This window comes from Trachemys scripta, chromosome 9 (genome assembly GCF_013100865.1).
Source record: "Trachemys scripta elegans isolate TJP31775 chromosome 9, CAS_Tse_1.0, whole genome shotgun sequence".
Classification (NCBI taxonomy): domain Eukaryota; kingdom Metazoa; phylum Chordata; order Testudines; family Emydidae; genus Trachemys; species Trachemys scripta.
In genome coordinates, this window is record NC_048306.1 from 99,879,363 (window position 1) to 99,897,147 (window position 17,785).

General features: G+C 46.3%; 1 protein-coding gene across 6 annotated transcripts in view; it reads left to right on the forward strand.

Moving 5' to 3' along the window:
* The window catches only part of LPP (LIM domain containing preferred translocation partner in lipoma), a 444,446-nt gene that overhangs the window by 75,912 nt on the left and 350,749 nt on the right, over positions 1–17,785 (forward strand). The gene's annotated exons all lie outside the window — the stretch shown is intronic.

Below are 17,785 nucleotides of genomic sequence, written 5' to 3' on the forward strand. Positions count from 1 at the left end.
CGCCGTGCAAAGCTCTCTGGTGCACGGCTGAGGATCACGGCCAAAATCCGTAGCTCTTTTATCTGCCTTTTGTCCAGGGCAAATGCTTTGGTGTCTTTCATGGTGCTAAAAATCAAAAACAACAATAAAAAAAATGAAACCGAGTCCCAGACCCCAGAGCTGCTGAGTAACCTGCCGAGGGAGCACAGTGCTGGCAGCAGTCATAGAGTTTAATTGCAGGGGAGAAAAATCTGTTCCTCTTGTCCCTGAACTCAGTGGAGTCCATTCTTTTTGAGACGATAAAGGCTGAATGAACCCCGTGGTAGTTCTCCAACGCAAGCCGGGTGGGCTTTGTCTGCCCTGTGTTGAATCAGATCCACGATGATCTTTGCCCACCGGTGTCTCTTATGTGTCAATTTCAGCTAGTCACTTTCAGGCAACACCCCCCCCGCCCCGAACCAGGAAGTGTGGTGGCAGCTCATTGCTCTGCTGTACAAGGCTCCCAGTCCAGTTCGAATATCGCCCTTGCTCTTCCAGCCCGGACAGCGCAGTTAGGTGCCCCCTTCCTAGAGGGGGTGACTTTTTGCCCTGAAGCCATGACCGCTCCTCTGTGACTTGCATGTGGAGGCGTGTTGAGGATCTCTTCAGGGAGACGTGTTGGTGGGGACTCTGGTCCAGAAGGAAAATAATACTTTAGCCTTCTCCTGTGCCTTTCGTCTGAGGATCCCCAAAGGAGTTATTAACGGTAATTGAGGAAAACTCATCTCTCTTCCCCTCCCCCCCATTCATGAGGCATGTCGCCTACCCATTGCACAAACGAGGAAAGGAAGCTGGGGACCAGAGAGAATAAGTGACTGCTCAAGGTCACGCGTGAAATCCAAGGCATAGATGGGAAATAGAACCCAGATGCTGCCAGACCTCTAACCAGTGGGTAGTGCTTCCCCAGAATGAGCTACGCAAGGGAGAACAGGCCGCCTGCTTTGAATGGCATGAAAGTGAGGAGTTACATAAGAACATAGGACCGGCCATACTGGGTCAGACCAAAGATCCATCTAGCCCAGTATCCTGTCTTCCGACAGTGACCAATGCCAGGTGCCCCAGAGGGAATGAACAGAACAGGGAATCATCAAGTGATCCATCCCCTGTCGCTAATAGCCATTGATGGACCTATCATCCATGAACTTATCTTGTTCTTTTTTGAACCCTGTTATAGACTTCACCTTCAAAACATCCTCTGGCAAGGAGTTCCACAGGTTGATTATGTGTTGTGTGAAGACCACAAAAGTTTAGCGGTGGAGTCCAGCTCTGCTCTGGCAGTTAGTCATCTTGGGCTTTGGCTGTTGTGACGCACCCGACGAGTGTCTGGAGATGGCTGAAAAACGGGGGAGAATTTTGCGATTTTTTTTCTTTTTTAAATTCCCTGCTCTCCTGCCTTTTTACTTGTCAAATTTCAGATTCTTCCTGGTTCTCAGTTTACTAGCTGGCTGAAAATCTGTGTGTGTGTGTGTGTGTGTGTGTGTGTGTGAGAGAGACATGAACACTTTTGTACAAAACCCCTTCCTTTTTTCAAAAAATATTGAAATGTCACCAAAATTCAAAAATAGAGGAAAAAAACTGACCCGCTCCAAGTGAGAGCATGCAAATTGTGGCCATTCCTTAGTGCACATCGTTGACCTCAGGGGTTACTTTCGCAGTTGGCTGCCTGTTTCCTATATAGCATTTTATAGACCTCTTTTCTTTCCTTCTTCCTTCTGCTCCCTTGAAGAAGTCAGAGATCCCAGGCCCCTTTCCTGCTATAGCTTCTGGGATAGCATTTGGCATGTGCCAGCATAACATCACACGCTGAGATGATTGGCTGGTGTCCGAGCTAATTGGATGGCATGGTGTCCAAGGACCAAAGCTGCATTCATTGGTGGTACCGCCATGCCTGGATGGAATTTGTCCTTTGCAAAAATTAAGAGTAAAGTTAAGTGGTAAATATTTGATTTTTTTCGTCAATGAATTTTTGCGTGAAGGGATCGGTGGCTTAATGGTAATTTACCAAAGGCAAATAAGGAATTTTCTTGGGGGTTAGCAAGACAGACACATTTCTTCTACCTCTTTAGTCTAATGTGTTTTGTTTATTTGAATGAAAACTGCTTAGAAGCCCAGCAGCGTTGACTGCAGGATGTGGGGATTAGACTAGATGACCCTTGCAGTCCCTTCTAACCCTACGTTCTGTGATTCTCTGACAGCCCTTACATACATTGAGTGCCAAGGACAGTCTTTAAAACCAAAGTCCTGTCTACCCTGAGCTGGGCCTTCTTTCTTAAGAGAAAATAATTTGTTCTGTTGTTCTTGGCCACCGTTTTCTGTCCTGGCTTTGTTCTTTTTTGAACAAAAGTTACATAAGAACATAGGACCGGCCATACTGGGTCAGACCCAGTTGTTGTTCCTAGGTGGTTGCAATTCTCCACCCCAGAGATAGCTGCATTTCAGACGTGCTCTGCAGATACAGTTGGTGAAATGCTTTGAAATGAAAGGCTTTATGAGCAAAATTTTCAAAATTGCCTAAAGCCCAGATATTTAAAGGTATTTAGGGGTTGCCATGCTCGGGGTTGCAATGCCGGTCTCATTTTCAAGTGATTTAGGAGCAATCAACTACCAATGGGATTTTTGGCTCCTAAGTGCCTAAATCCCTTTTGAAAATAAGATAGGCTCCTAAATCGGTTAGGCATTGCAATGCTGAGCCCAGCAAGGCCTAACTGTTTAAAATGTAGAGTTTTAAAACGTGTGTTTTTTTTCCCAACCAGCTGCAGTGAGAAGCCAAAAAGAAGAGCGAGTAACTTTTTCCTCTGCCGAACTGCTCAGACTGATTTTTTGTTTTCTTCTAAGCAATTAACTGATTTCTATTTATTTCCAACTTAAAAAAAAAACAAAACCCCAACGGTGCAGATTTCGCTGTAGGTTCATAATGTAGCTGAGCCATTAATGTTAACGGCCTTTGCATCAGGCCCATTACTGACAAGCGTGGTCCAATGTTGAGCGTATCAGATCGTCTGACGAGCTCGGTTCTGTTCTTGACTCTGCGCTGACTTGCTGTGTGACCTTGAGTCAGTCACTGCCCCTCTTGGTGCCTCGTTTACTCTGGGGGTGAAATGGGAGTAAATATTAACATGCAGTTGTGAAACGCAGTGAGATCTTCCTCACTATGAAGCTACGGGTCAGATATTCCCTGTTGTGCTAACACGAGAGTCTTTGCTCCCCTTCTTTTGTCTATATGAAATGTGATGAGCATTTTCAGTAGAAAGGGTCTAATCCTCACCTGATGTAGATCACCGTAGGGCCATTAACTTCAGTGGCCCTTTGCTGATTTACCCCAGCTAAGGATCTGGTCTAGTATTGTAGAAACTGCCTCAAATTAGTCTTAAATTCCTAATATTCTCTCCCTCCTTTGCAAGCCCCTCCCCCCCAAATAAATCAAGCTGGGAAATATTTTGGGTGGGGAAGGGCACAAGGTCAGAATTAGGATGTAGAGGTTCCCTTCTCTGTCCAGCCAGTCAGTTGGGAGCGGTGTGCTCTGAGAAGGTTAACAACGGGGCAGCTGTTGCAGCCTGGACAGTAATTGTCTTTTTAGGAACTGTGAGGCAGCCAGTGCACCTCGAAGAAATGTGCGGCCGCCTTTGTGCCGTTTCCTGCCGACCCCACCAAGTGCTTTTGCTTGGAAAGAGCCGCGACTCAGATCTGACAAGTTTTGTGGAAATGTCAAGCAGCTCATGTGGTTCTTGCTAGTCCTTTCCCCTCTCTTTAAACCCCTGCCTTCTCTCGCCACGCCCCAAAACCCTGGCGTCTCCAGAGAAGTTCCAGGCGTATTAGTCACATCTTGCGAGAGGTTTTAGCACTGTCTTGTTTTGACAGTGACAATGAAGAAGGGTTTTCCAGGCAAATGCTCAGAGCCTGCCGTTGCAGAGGAGGGGATATGTGTGTGTTAGATGAGCTTTCCTTGCAGGACACTGAAATGCTTTTCTTGGCTAAGCGACACATGTTTTGCTACCAGGGTGGTGGAAGAAAGGCGGGTGGTGACGGCGGAAGGAGCAATGAAATCTTGCACCTTATGGCAAACAGCTTTCGCACTAATCCTTCCAACCCGAGGCGGTTTTTGCTGTAGTTTTTTTTTTTTAAAGTTGTCAGTGCTGTTTTTAATCCCTGTCCATAATAAAGTCACGCAGTGTTAACACAGACAGCAACAGGGCAGCTAAAGTTGCAGATGTGCTGTAGGCTCTGCTTGTTATTTGGGGATCTTGTGGATGAGGAGAGAACTCCAACGACTCCCTGAACAGCCCAACCACATTTATTTAGATGCTTAACTCTGTGTCAGAATCCAGCTAGGAACATTTTAAGCAATTAAGTCTCATCACCTCCTGGGAGGGAGGTCTTGGAGGTCAGCAGTGTGCCCTCGTTGCCAAGAAGGCCAACGGCATATTGGGCCGCATTAGTAGGAGCATTGCCAGCAGATGGAGGGAAGTGATTATTCCCCTCTATTCGGCACTGGTGAGGCCATATCTGGAGTATTGCATCCAGTTTTGGGCCCCCCACTACAGAAGGGATGTGGACAAATTGGAGAGAGTCCAGCGGAGGGCAACGAAAATGATCAGGGGGCTGGGGCACATGACTTACGAGGAGAGGCTGAGGGAACTGGGGTTATTTAGTCTGCAGAAGAGAAGAGTGAGGGGGGATTTGATAGCAGCCTTCAACTACCTGAAGTGGGGTTCCAAAGAGGATGGAGCTCGGCTGTTCTCAGTGGTGGCAGATGACAGAACAAGGAGTAATGGTCTCAAGTTGCAGTGGGGGAGGTCTAGGTTGGATATTAGGAAACACTATTTCAGTAGAAGGGTGGTGAAGCACTGGAATGGGTTACCTAGGGAGATGGTGGAATCTCCATCCTTAGAGGTTTTTAAGGCCTGGGCTTGACAAAGCCCTGGCTGGGATGATTTAGTTGGCGTTGGTCCTGCTTTGAGCAGGGGGTGGGACTAGATGACCTCCTGAGGTCTCTTCCGACCCTGATATTCTGTGTACAGGGGATGCTTCAGTCTTCACTCCAATGTATCCACCTCTAGGGTAGAATTCAGTGACAGTTTAGCAGCACACAGCAACGTTACAAAATGGCTTAGGGCAGCTAATAAAAAAGAATAGTGTAGCCGTTTAAGCTACAGGGTAGGGTATTTACATTGGTGGAACGTAAATTACCTGAGGTGGTTATTTGACAGGTTATTCCATTTCATCTTCCCAAGTAGGTATTCTGGCTAACACTGCTGCTCTGTTGCAAAGTATGAGGGGATCTTTAATGACCACCTAAAAGACAGCACAGAGCCCTCTATCTCCATGATGGGGCATTGGCTCAGTGTTGATCCAGAATGAAGAGCACCGCCAGCTGATTCACTAATACTGCTTCCTCCAACACCTACATTTTCCTAGGAAGAGAGATTGGAAAGATTGGGATTGTTTACTTTGGCAAGGAGATGAACAAAAAGAGACACACACGGTAAACGTATATACAATAAAGAATAGCCTACAGAAGGAAGATTGGGAGCATCTGGTCTCCTGTCTCATGCTACATGAGCAAGGCAATGTTGAATGAAATTAAAAGGTGGGAAATTCAAAACTAGGAATATACTTTGTCCCCCAGTGCAGGATTCAGCCTCAGAAATAACAGCGATAGACTTAAAAATAGGGATAGCCAAGGATTGCACCTCCCGGTGGAAAGGACCTTCCCTAGTGCAAAGATCTCAGTCGCTGACGCATGTCCCACACTCCTAGTTACCAGAGAGTCCTGTGTGTATTAGCTAGCCAGATTTCAGGGCAGGCATTGTTTCTCGGGGTTAAGTCATTTAATCGCCTCCATCCAAGGCAGCAGTTTATTTCATGTGCAGCTATGACTTGGGCCCTGCCGGTTTGGGTAACATCCCTTTAAAACTGTATCTGTGGCCGTTATGTTTGCAAGCTGCACACCCCATTTGATGAAGAAAATACCATATATGTGCACGCGTCTCGCTGCATGAAGTCTTGTGGACTGATCCCTGGCTTAGCGCACGCTGCCTTCCCTGTGTGCCAGGGCTGGGTGAGCCACTGCTCAGTGCATTAGCTCCAGCCTTTTCCTAGATGGATGTGCTGGATTTCCAACAAAGACAGACAAAGTCGGAAGTCTAGGGTCGTTCAGCACACAGGGCTGTGCTCCATGACCCGGCCTGCTGTGCTCAGCTCCATATACGGCCAAGAAATGGAACAGGAAAAGGGAGCGCAGCTTGAATACCAGACATACGATACATTCCTCAGGGCTGCACGCCTGGAACTCTCTCTCCGCAGAAAATGGACTCTGCGTTGCCATTAATGCAGAACGTGAACTGTGTAACGCTGAGAGGGAAGCCAATGTTCTGAGCGCTGGCTCCAGGGAACGCATTGTCAAACGTAAGTTAATTTATTTTCTGTGAGCTTTTCGGGGCAGATTGTCCTGCAGTTTGCAGGGACTCTTGTCTAACTGCAGAGTAGCCCTGCTTGCAGCTTCATTAATTCTGTTGTCTTGCCTCCCTTAAAAATCAATCTGATTCGTCATCCCCCTTTAAATTATATTTTCCCAGAACTGCCTCTTCCTGTTGGCAGTGGGTGGAGGGGGAGGAAGGGACTCAGTCCAGAGATGATGTCAGTCATGATCTAACTTGAATCTTCCTTTGCTTAGGTCTTGAGCTTGCAAACACTGGATTGACTTTACACATGGGACTAGTCCAGTTGAACTCAGCAGACGGATTGGACGTGTACATTAGTGTTTGCAGCTTCAAGGCCTTAATTGGCAGGCCCAGGCATTGGCTGCACCGTGCAGAAGCAGACGCTGGGGGTGCGGGTCAGACCTGCACCCCAAAGTACAACCCCAGCATTCTGGAGCACTGGGGTTTGGTCTGGACCCATCTTGTGAGAATCAACAGGATGGAACAGGCCAGTCCTTCTTTTCCCCGCCTCTGTCACTGGCTGGTCATTCGCAAATGCAACCCCTTAAATGACATTTTGGAGTCCAGCTGCCAGGTTAGACCATGTGGCTTCCTCGCCTATTTGGAAGCCAAATTGTGGTTCTGAAGCTTCACCAGTCAGTAATTTGGCTGCGTGACTTCACTGCCCTGGATGTTGTCCAACATACGCTGGGGCCGCTTGGAAGGAAGAGGTTTGGAACCTACCGTATTTCTGCACACACCTGGCATGGTTGTTCGTGTTTACAGTACTGTCAGTGCCTCCTGCTGGCTTGTCTCCTAAATTCCATCTGTGTTTAATGGGGAGCAAACAGGTCAGCGGGGGCTGAGCTTGGGGCATTGGTCAGGTTGGCCCTTCTGCATTTTAATTGTAGCCTTGATTTTCCCCGGAAATGGGTGGGTCGTTGGATGGAGTTTTATTCGTGAAAAAACAAGACACGGATTCACACTAATTACCCAACCTCCTCAGGCACCTGTGTGCACAACTAACGGGCAAGGCTGAAATCTAGCCGGGGCTTAATGGCACCGCTTTGCCCAATAGCATAACTGTGTGAAGCTAACTCGAAACGTTCTCCCCTGTGGAGAAGCGAGTGGGCGGAACCAGGCTGACCTCACCCCTGCGGCGATGGGGAGGGCCGAAGGGGGCAAGCGTGTTTCTGTCGAGCCGTGGCAGCGCCCTGGCTGGTGCGAAGTTGACGTTTCATCAGCCGAAGTAGATGGACGTAGGCCGTGAAACGTGCAAGAAGATCAGGCAATCCACCCCCTTGTGCAGCTTTCATCTAGGAGGGTCCTGAAGAGCTTTACAGACCCAGGGCCAGATTCTGAACTGACTTACACCCGTGGAAATCGGGAGTAAGGCTATGCGAGTCAGTGGAGTTACCCCTCGATCAGTCGGGTCTGTGTGAGACTGCGAGACACTCCGTGCATAATGGATGGAGGCAGCGACTTACTTGCTACTGAAAGTAGCCACCTGCCATTTGCCTTCCTCCTTGGCGACAGCAGTGGGACCATTACTGTCGCGGGGGCGGGGCTTGGGCAGCTGTCCTATTATTATTATTATTATTATTATAATTGTATTGCAGTAGCACACACAGCCTTCAGTTGATAGGGGCCCCATTGGGCTGGGCGCTGTTCAGACCGAGAGAAGACACGTTCCTGTCTGAAAGGCCTACGCTCGAGAGAAAGTTCTGAGATGGGACCTACTCCCAGCCTAGCCGGACTGATCAGAGGTAAGGGGCAGAGGAAGCCTTGGGAACCTGACCCTTCCTGGCGCAGTGACATCTCCTGCAGGCGTTGCCAAAGCACCACTGAATCTTCTGCGGTCGGATTTGCATCCATGTCTCCTTCTTTGAATATCCACTAGCGTTGTTCTCTTAAGCTGGCTCCAGAATGTTCTTCAGAGGTCTCTCAGAATACACCTTGGTATCTGTGCCATGTTCCTCACCACGAGACTGGGCCGAACGTTTTTATTTTATTCTTTTAAATTGGGGGAAAAAATGTGTCAAAATTGTTTCCATTTTTAAAGCTTCCCATTTTCATCCATTTTCGTTTTTAAAAAATATTTCACTTTTTTTTATCAAAGCGGTTACTGATGTAGTTCTCTGTTGTTTGTGAGATGAAAAATGTTAATATATTTAGTATCAGAGGGGGAGCTGTGTTAGTCTGGATCTGTAAAAAGCGAGAAAGAGTCCTGTGGCCCTTATAGACTAACAGACGTATTGGAGCGTAAGCTTTCATGGGTGAATACCCATTTTGTCTGTTAATATTCTAAATATTAAATATTAATATATTTGACACTTTCAGTGAAAATGCTCGAAAAATGAACATTGTTGAAAAAGTCAGCTTTTTTGAGAAAAATCTTTCATTTCCCCCCAAAGGGCATTTTTTGATGATTTTATTTTGTACTAAAAGTTTGAACCGGCTCTTGGTGCTGGCGGATAGGAGATCTCTAATGAGGAGATGAGGTGGCTGTTTAACTGCAAACATTCCTTTCTGCTAACCTTTCCACCGTCCTTCCCTATTTCTTGAATGGACTATGAAAGTACTCGAGGGATTAGAACTGTGCAGCTGTGTCGAGATCCCATCTGTTTCTATACTTGACTTTCACGTTGTAGCACATCACTTTGTTCTCCACGGTTGTTTTTCGTATAAAAGCAAGCGTGTTGTTCGGCATCTGAAATAGTTGCTCCTTTGGGCCATGTTATAATAGGAGGATGTTTCATTATGACAGCTTCCAACATTGCATGGAGGCAAAGACCTTTTACACACGCCGCGAAAAAAGCAACAAACATGTCTTGCTCAGATCTTTGAGCCTCTGTCTTACCAAATGTGTGTCTGTGTCTGTGTTCCGTAAGCTGTGTTTTGCAACAACTGCTGGAAATTATCCAGAGAAGCTAATAGAGGACTTTGTGACAGTCGAAGAAAGAGGAGTGAAGGTCAAATTCACATTAATGAAAGCTTCCGTCACATGCTTGTAATGCCCCTCCCATCCCACAGCTGGCGTTATTTAGAGGCAGGAGAAGTGAAGGAAATTTTGCCTTCCAGATGTGCAGGCTTCAAAGTTATCCTCCCTTTGAATGTGTGGCAAAGTCTTTAGTTCTCCAGAGTCAGGTGTGGGTGTGAAAGAGAATATTTTTGAATTGTTAGTGGGACAAAACTGAGAAGAAGCGACTCCTTCACTGTGGCTCCGATTCAGTGAACCACTTAAGCACAGGCTTAATATTAAACACGAGCTTTGCCAAATCTGGGTCTTAATGATGCTCTTCACGCCTGATCCAGTCAGATGACACTCGTTGATTTCACTGCCTTTGGATCTGCCCTTTAGATCTTGGGAAGGTGGAGATTAAACTTTGTACGGTTGTGGATCAGGCTTCAGGAAAAGTCACGCCTTAGCGCTCTAGGCGTCTCATTTTCCCTTTCTGTAAAATGGGAATAAGACTTAACTCCCATGGTCACTGTTCTTATGTCAAAAATCTACTCCACTCGTTCAGTGTGGAAAACAAATAGGTGGCAAATATTTTTGAGAAACGTCATTTGTTTTTCATCCAAAATGTTTTTCTTGGCAAAAAATTCCAATCAACACAAAAATATGTCCACCGTTACCTCACAGTGGTATCAGATCTATTGCATTTGTCTCCTAAATATAGTGAAATACTGTCTTGCTGCTATTCATATGGCAGGATGGCCATAAAGCCCCTGGCCAGGATCAGGCCCTATTATTATTGAGGAATTCTGCAAAGCGGATATTGGGAATAATTGCAGCACGTTCTGTACTGCCATTGCTTCAACCATCATTCATAGATTATTTTTTTAAGGCCAAAAGGGTGTGATTGCCACCTGTTAATAAGATGCTATATTTTAATATTACTTTTCATTGGGGGCACTTAAACTGCTTCACAAAAATTAATTTAGCTTCATGGCATTTCCATGGGGTAGGAATGCATTGTACCCATTTCACCAGTGGGGAAACTGAGGCACGGAGGTTCTCAGCAGTTCATTGGCCAGTAGGGCACAGAACCAAGGTGTCCTGACTCTGCAGTCAGCTGGTCTAACCTCTGACCTCAGTTGTCTGCTCCAACCTCTAAGCCTTGTGGGCTAAGTCTCATCCCTCCTTTTAGCAGCTGCACTTTGTGATGCCCAGTTGCTCACCCTGGAGAGTGGCTTTGTAATGGAGATGGAGGTCATGAAGCCAGGTCTCTTGGGTATTCAGCATTTTGAGGACACTGACATCAAACAGCTGGATATATGGGAGTGAGAGCATCCCGGGGACATCTTTACACCAGGAGAACAACCTGGGCCTTGTTGGACTTGCCAGCAGTCGTGGGGTCCTCCTTTCCCAAAGCTGAATCGTTCCTCCTATGTCTGAGGCCTAAGCGAGCTTTTCTTCACCTGCAGGCATGCCCTCCGGCTTTCCTCCTACTTGCATTGTCTTCACCAAACCTACTTCCTGTCCACGAATGGCTTCGTTTCCCGAAGCGCCTCTTGCATTCCTCCATGGTGGTGATGGGGATACAGGTTGCAGGATGTTCTGCTCTTACTTCTTCTCTCTGATTTGCAGGGTTCCCCTTCCCCAGCGTCACAGAGTCAGCAATGCTTTCGTTTCCATGCAGTTATCTTCACTTTCTTAAAGGACAGTACCAGTAATCCGTTTCCATTTCCCACAGGCTCCTTGGGAGCATGGCTGATAATGCATAAAGTTTCACACCGTCCTGTGGAAGGGTGCAAGGGCTACACGTGACCGAGAGGCGGTGTGGTATTGTGCAGGGGTTCTTAACCTGTGGGTCACGACCCCCAGGAGAGTCCCAAAGGGGATCACAACCATCCTGCTCTTCCCATATTGCTAAATGGCAGGAGGGTGAGTTCCAGGGGGTCCTGATATGGAAAAGGAGGGTCTTTTCCCACTCCCTGGGACCCTACAGGTTTACTTGGTGCCATTAACGGTTGTAGGACAATATGCCAGGCAAAGCGGAGGGGTGGAAAAGGAACCATAGAGTGAAGAGGGAAGCAAGAGCCCTTGCTTGTACTCTCAAGAGCACAGAGTCAGCGAGAGACGCTGTTGGCCCTAGCTTTGTTGACTGGTTTTGAGCAGTTGCAAGGGTTGGGAACAGTCCTTAAAACCCATTTGAAACAATTCCAGTGCAAAATACAGAGGGAGAATGGTCTCATGGCCAAACTCCTATGACCTGGGATGAGTACTGTTTCCACAGACTACCCCCCGGGTGAATGTGAACAGGTTTGAGGTTCTGATTTTCAGCACCCCCGAGCACCAGCTTCTAAAATAACCGAATCTGGCCTTTATTACTGCAGTATCTGAGTGCCTTACAAGCTGCAGTGTGTTTGTCCTTCCAGCACCCCGGAAGGTAGGGCAGTGCTGTTATCCCCATTGTACAGGTGGGAAACTGAGGCATAAAGTGACCTCCCGGGATCACACCGGACATTTATGGCAGAGCAGGGACTTGAACTTGGGTCTCCCACATCCCAACTTCCTGGAGCATCTTTCCTGGGAGCCCCCCCTTGAGTTCAGCTGCCCTTGCGGGTGCTCAGCACACTTGCAGAATCAGGCTTCTGCCATGTAGCTGTTGCGAAGGTCCTCAGCGGGGTTTGTGGAATTTAATCCATGAATGTTTGTAAAATGCTTTGAGAGCCCAAGGTGGAAGGCAAGGTACGTACTGTTACTATTTTATATCCTAAGCAAACTTCTCAGGGCCAGACTGGCTTCAGCCCACCTTCTGTCCAGAATGAGTTAGAACTTGGTGTGACACCATGATCTTTCAGCGCTCCTTGGCCCCTGCCAACCAAGCAGTATAATAGGCCAGCTTAGCAGAAGTGACGTTTAAATTTAGCTCTGAACGTGGTGTATGTAGACGGGCCCAGAGACAGATGAACTCACTCTCTGTTCAGATTCATTCTACCAAATGCCACCCCCTCGTTCACATCTTCTTGCCTCCAAGGCAGCGAGAGGTGGTGAAACTGTGATCATAAATTTATCACTGAGCTACGACAGCAGTCCTATATTTTACCTGAGCTGTAAAAAGTAATCAAGAGGGTTGAGCATCTCCTTTGTTTAACACAAAATTAGGGACATGACACAAATCCTTATTATTAATTTTTTTGGTAAATTTCAGAGAACATTTGATTGTCAGATTTTTAGAAATGAATCAGAGTTAGTCTTACAAGAAACAGTCAATGGTAACCTGAAATTGAAATCCCCTCTCCCCCCTGCCTACTGAAAGCTCTTCCCTTTTGAACTTTCAGTTTAATTTAATATACCAGACTGGATATTCCTGCCTAGTGAAACATTCGTTACAGGTAATACAGGCAAAAGGTTCCTATTTCAGATAAAGCTTTACAGCTGACTTGATCACTGCTCGGCATTAGTCTGTCCATGTCATTTCCTTGTGCGAAATTCCCGGCACTATAGAAATGACAGAAGTGAGCAGCAGATTTTAATTTCGAGCAGTCTGTCTGTAAGCCTGGTGGGCAACTCTAAGTCTTGCTGACATAGATTCACAGATTCCAAAACCAGAAGGGACAATTGCGATCATCCAGTCTGATCTCCTGGATAACGCAGCCCAGAGAACTGCCCCAAAATAATTCCTGGAGCAGATCTTTTAGGAAAAAAAAAAATCTGCTCTTGATTTAAAAATGGTCAGTGATGGAGAATTCTTGGTAAATTGTTCCAAGGATTAGTTACTCTCATCGTTAAAAATTTACACCTTATTTCCAGTCTGAATTTGTCTAGTTTCAACTTCCAGCCGTTGGATCATGTTAGACCTTTCTCTGCTAGACTGAAGAGCCCGTTATTAAATATTTGTTCCCCGTGTGGGTGCTTATAGACTGTAATCAAGTCACCCCTTAACCTTCTCTGTGTTAAGTTAAATAGATTGAGCTCCTTGAGGCTCTAACGATAAGACAAGTTTTCTAATCTTTAATCATTCTCGTCGCTCTTCTCTGACCCCTCACCAATTTAACAGCGTGTGACTGTTGTATCATGTGCTACGCTTTGGTCTTCAGCCATGCGGCCTTGGCCATTGTCTGCTCTTCTGTGTTCCTAAGTTAAGCAAGGATAAGCCTGGCCAGTAATTGGATGTTGGAGTCTGAGAGTCCGAAGCTGCGGGAGATGTTCTTGGGAATGATGACTCCGCAAATGGTGCTGTTTCTATACTAACTCAGAGAGACGTGTCCAAAAGAGACAGTGGGGTGGGTGGGTGTGGTGTTGGCGGTGCAGCTTTTCAGAGGACTAGTTAAAAAAACACCCCAATAATTGCTGTCATTAAATATCCCATAGCTTTTCACAAGTGAAGGTGGTTATGCTTGGGGTCCTAGCCAAATTTCACTTCACATGAGTAATGATGTGCTTACCTAAAGTACCCCATACAGGTTCAACTGGGTGCAAAATTATTTATTTCCTGCCCCAAACTACTGTGTAATGGTCTGTGTGCTGTTAACAACAAGGGTATTGCACTGCAGAGATTGGATATGTGTTAGTGTTAAGTGCAGTTTAAACACAGCAGCTGTTTTACCATGCTATATAATAGACATCAGAGTATGTTATAGACAGAACTAGTAACTACACTCATAGTTAAGATTGCTGAACACTTTCCATTTTAGGACTCTATTTTCAGTTACTTATAAGTTTGTCAAACTTCCACCATTTGATTTCAATTTTTTTCATGCCAGATCTCTGCTTCAGGCTGGTTTTCTCTCACCCCTTAAATGGAGATGTCCTATCTCCTAGAGCTGGAAGGGACCTTGAAAGGTCATCAAGTCCAGCCCCCTGCCTTCACTAGCAGGACCAAGTACTGATTTTGCCCCAGATCCCTAAGTGGCCCCCTCAGGGACTGAACTCACAACCCTGGGTTTCAGTTTCAGTTAAAATGGTTCAACACTTTCTGAAGATGAGATTTGGGAAAAAGACATTGTTTTGTCCACGTTAAAAAAAATTCTCGACCATTTTGTTGAGAAGCTCTGGTATCTCTACTTTGTGGGATAGGGACTTGGAAATTCAGCAGGGAGGTCGTCCTGGTATCAGAGATTTGTTTTTTGCTTTTCTGGGTAAAATTCGCCCAATTTTGGCCAAGTTATAAGTTCCTGAAAAATCTCTGATGTGCCCAGTGGAGACTTGTTAGACTTCGGCAGCTAAACTCTCCAAACATTCTGTGTGTTCTGAGCATGCTCCCTCCCTGGGGCTGAGAAGGACTTGTTCTGCAGTTGCTTCTCCTGGCTGTTGGTGCAATAGGCACTGGAACTGAAAGCTGGTGAAGCTCTCTTCTGTGCTCTTGATGCCTTCATAACTGGTTCCTAACCAACGTGGAGAAGGAGGTAGCTGCCTGGCTGGAATGCAGAGGGGTGAGGGGCAAGGACAGTCTGGAAGAGAGTGCACGTAATAAGGGTTTATAACTTCTACAACAAAGGCCCCTCCTGAACTTGGGATTGAACCCAAGATTCCGGAGTCTCCACATTCTTCTGCTTCCAGCAAATAGCTGTGAAACCCACTGTCGTCGTCCTCTACTGGCTGTTCCACGTTGACAGCCTACTACCGGTACCACTTACCCCACTAGCTCAAGTGGCAGTGGCTTGGTATTGTGGATCTATAACCGCCAGTCTCTAGAGTCATTCTTACCCTTTCTCTGACTATTCAGGTCTTTTATACAAAATGGAACCGATTCGGCAGAAAAGATAGAAAGCGATCCCCTCAGAATACCCCATAGCTTAGTGGTTGGGGCACTCCCCTGGATGGAGGGGCAGGGGAGGGAGGTCCGAGTTCAAGTTCATGCTTTGGTTTTGGCTTGGATTGAGTCACATTTTTATTATATTTATTTTGTTTTGTTTTTCAGAGCTGCCGGCAAACCAAAACATCAGTTATTTGCACAGCTCTTATTATGATACAGTCTCTGACTACATGATTGCAAACTATTTTTTCCACAGGACGTGGACTCATTGAGTGCCCAGAATGTATGGTGCTCATTGAATGGGTAGTTACTTAACATTTCTTTTTATCCTCATTGCTCAATGTATGGCTTTATTTAACGCATATCATCTGAACCCTGCACTGAATGCAAAATTAACTTTTTTCCTATGCTGCTGTCACCAGAATAGCTGAATACATCACAAACATGAATGAATGTACCTTCGCAATGGGTAGGCTGTGGTATTATCTCCATTTTTCAGATGAGAAATTGGCAAAAGTCTCCACTAATTTTGGGTGCTCAGTCTGAGACATCTGGGGCCTGATTTTTCACAGACGGTATCATTTGTATAGCACTTTGTGTTCAAAGCACAGCTCCAATCAACTTCAGTTGCAGTTGCGAGCGCTCAGCACTTCTGGATAATTTGCTCCAGGTGTTTCAAGCCAGGTGCCCAGAAAATGAGGAGTACACAGTGGCCACATGTGAAAAAAAGTTTGTTTTAAGTCACTTGGCCAGCCTCTCGCTTAGGAGCTCTGTGGCACCTGCAGGGATAGAATTCTCCAGGGTGACATTCAGTTGCCTTAACCAGAAGACCATCCTTTCTCTTCCTGTAATCCCCAGCCTTGTTCACTACTCACCTGTCCACTTCTGCAACCAATGTGGCGGGGACCCTACGGACGCCCTTCCCTACCCGACCCGGATGAATGACCAAATTGCTGTCCATTTACCAGCCCTAAATACATCCGCAAATAATTGGCTAAACAATGCTGTGTCTCAGTGTTTTTGTTCCCCTGTCTCGCAATAGGACCGCCAGGCAATGTGATAAATGGACTGACAGCTGGAGCTGGTTTTACTGGGGCACGTATTGGTTCCTCTGTTGCTGTTTTGTAATTTCTTGCAGCGTGACATTTATAAACTAAAATGCTGCTTCCCCAAAGTATCAAAGGAAATAAGGCCACTTTTCACCACAGACATAAAAGGCTTCTAATGTACAAGTGCAGCAAGCACCACTGTGAAGAACAAAGCCGACAGCTCATCACGTCTGATGCCTTTTAAGTTTATGCCTCCTTTTTCACTTCCAGACTGTCTCATGGAGCTTGAAGGCTTCAGTGATTGCCTCACCAAGAATTGCCGGAGGAAGAACTCTCTCTAACTTTTAAATGCCTCTTTTAATTTTCCTAAATCAACCTAGTGTCCAGGCCAAATTCCAGTTTTGGTGACCACATTCGACTTAATTTAATTCCTTTGCTGGTTTCAGTTGCGTTCAGTATCCTTCTTGGCTTCTAGTGCTTCCCTGTTGGTCAATGCTGCTTTGTGGTATTAAAGAGTTGCTGTTATATTCCATGCATGTAGTTGCATTCCTGTGGTAGCTTGAAGTGATTCCTACATGCATAGATGAGTTCCCATGCACTCTCAACTTCCATTGATGTAGGTAGGAGCTAAGATGCTCAGCCTTGGCGGGACTGGTCCTGTCAACAGCGCTGCATGCATGCTTGAAGTTAGGCACAGGCCTATGGTTTGTGAAGCATTTTGGGATCTCTGAGGATGAAAGCCCCCACATCGATGGAAGTTGTTAGTCTATGCCACCTATAGCTACCATACGCTGGGAGTGGCCTAGTGCATAGAGTATGGGACTCATGAGACCTGGATTCTATTCCCACCACTGCCACTGGCCTGCTGGGTGACTTTGGCCAAGAAACAGCCCCTCTCGGTGCCTCAGTTTCCCCATCTGTAAAATGGGGATAATGAAACTGACCTCCTGCGTGTAAAGCGCTGTGAGTTCTAGGGAAGCAAGAGTTAGGCCTTGTTATTTCTCTAGGGGCAGTATTGTGGCAGCTGTTAATCTTCTACCGCCAGCACTGGAAAAACATTTCTATTTTCATAGCTGTGCCAAATGGGGCCACGTTACTTTCCTGTGCTGACAGCAGTAGATCCCACTACTAAAGTGTTGGCATCAGCAAGAGAAAAATGATCCAGGAAAGGAAAAAAGACCCAAGGAGGGAAGAGAAATTGAAAAAGAACAGTCAGCTTCAATGAAAACTTGGTGAGAGACGAGGCACAAGGGGGAAAGGGGCAGGCAGAGGGAGGAGACACAGGACTGGGTTGGTGCATTGGCCTTTTAACCCTTGCAGATGTTGCTTTGTATATTTAATTCACGAGTTGGGTGGGTCTCAGGTCTGACCCCTGGTGGACAGGTATCTCTGCTGCAAAGCCACTGTGCAGTTTGGTATTGTTGTTAGCCTCTGCTCTGTAGAGGCCTAGGAGTTAGAGTATGTGAGTGTGGAGGGGTATTATTCAACAAGAGATGCTCTCCTGGTAGACTTGTCTGTCTCTGTCCACTGCTTTTTGTTTGGCAGCTTTCAGGGGAGCTAAGACAAATGCACTATCAATCCTCCCTGACAG